The 1,830-nt window shown below is 39.5% G+C and overlaps 1 non-coding gene across 1 annotated transcript; it reads right to left on the reverse strand.

Moving 5' to 3' along the window:
* Positions 1-209: 209 nt before the first annotated feature.
* On the reverse strand, positions 210-316 carry LOC121204433 (small nucleolar RNA R71). The gene has a single exon (XR_005899358.1). It is a non-coding gene; the product is annotated as a small nucleolar RNA R71 (small nucleolar RNA).
* Between the last annotated feature and the right edge of the window lie 1,514 nt (positions 317-1,830).

Consider the following 1,830-nt stretch of genomic DNA (forward strand, 5'->3'; position numbering starts at 1 on the left):
ACGTTCACTTAGCAAACTTTTTAGAACTATGCGATACATTTAAAATTAATGGTGTTTCTGATGATGCCATTCGTCTTCGGTTATTCCCTTTTTCATTGAGAAGCAAAGCTAAACAGTGGTTGAACTCATTACCACGAGGGTCAATAACTACATAGGAACAAATGACCGAAAAATTTCTATTAAAATATTTTTCGCCGGTTAAAACGGCTAAATTACGTAATGATATCTCTTCGTTTTTGAAGATGGACTTAGAAACTCTTTACGATGCATGGGAGAGATACAAAGACTTACTGAGAAGGTGCCCTCACCATGGGTTACCACTTTGGCTACAGGTTCAAACGTTCCATAATGGCCTAAATCCTTCGACTCGACAAATGGTTGACACAGCTGCTGGCGGAACCATCAATAATAAAACACCTGAAGATGCCTACGAGTTTATAGAGGAGATGTCAGTGAATAACTATCAGTGGCAAGTCATGAGGACTAAGCCAACTTAAACAGTAGGTGTTTATAACATCGATTCGGTTACTATGTTGTCAAACCAAGTAAAACTTCTAAATAAAAAGATTGATGGTTTACTTGGTTCTACTCAGGAACATCCAGCAATGAGGTGCGAGACGAATAGAGGAGGAGCATGCACAGAGTATCAACCCTTCAACCCTAGCATCGAGGAGGAACAAGTCCAATATATGGGTAACAATAACTCTCGATCCCAAAATAACCCATATAGTAACACTTACAATGCAGGTTGGAGGAACCACCCTAATTTCTCATGGGGCAGTCAAGGAAATCAAAGACCACAACATCCTCCGGGTTTTCAACAACCACCCTATTAACAGGAAAAGAAGCCGAACCTTGAAGAGATGCTCTCAAAGTTTATATTGGTGTTAGAAACCCGTTTTCAGAACACCGAGACAGCACTTAAAAATCAACAAGCGTCGATCCAGGGGCTCGAAACTCAGATAGGCCAGCTTTCCAAACTAATCTCTGAACGACCACAAGGTAGCATGCCAAGTAATATTGAACCCAACCCAAGGGAACAGCTCAACGCAATTAATATTCAAGATGACAAAGGAGTCGTTTAGCCTGAACCAGAACCGAGGCAAGAAACTGTGGTAAGCAAAGGTCAAGGTGAGGTAGGTCATAATAAAAATAAATCAGTGAATGTCGAATATAAACCTTGTGTGCCATACCCCAACGCGACAAGGAAAGACCGCTTAGATGAACAATATGGTAAATTCTTTAAACTCTTAAAAAAATTACACATTAACTTACCGTTTATTGAAGCTCTATCGCAGATGCCAAAAGCAATGAAATTTTTAAAAGAGCTTTTAGCAAATAAGCGGAAGTTGGACGAGGTGTTGCATGTGGAGCTAAATGCAGTGTGATCAGCTATTCTGTAAAATAAGCTACCGAGCAAATTAAAAGATCCAGGGAGTTTTACAATTCCTTGCTTAATTGGTAGTTTAGATGTTAATAATGCATTAGCTGATTTAGGGGCTAGTATCAACGTCATGCCTTACAAAATGTTTAAGCAACTAGGTCCCGGGAAACCCAAATAGACTAGGATGAGCATTCAATTAGCAGATAAAACTATAAGATTCCCTTGGGGTATTATTGAAGTTGTGCTAGTTAAAATTGATAAATTCATATTTCCCGTTGACTTCATTGTTCTAGACATAGAGGAGGATAGCAACACTCCTTTAATTCTAGGAAGGCCCTTTTTAGCAACTGCTAAAATAATTATTGATGTTGGCATAGGTGAACTCACACTCCGTCTGGGAGATGAAACAATCACCCTTCAAGCTCGCAATTCCGGTAACATATTGG

The sequence above is a fragment of the Gossypium hirsutum genome, chromosome A07 (genome assembly GCF_007990345.1).
Source record: "Gossypium hirsutum isolate 1008001.06 chromosome A07, Gossypium_hirsutum_v2.1, whole genome shotgun sequence".
Taxonomy (NCBI): Eukaryota; Viridiplantae; Streptophyta; class Magnoliopsida; order Malvales; family Malvaceae; genus Gossypium; species Gossypium hirsutum.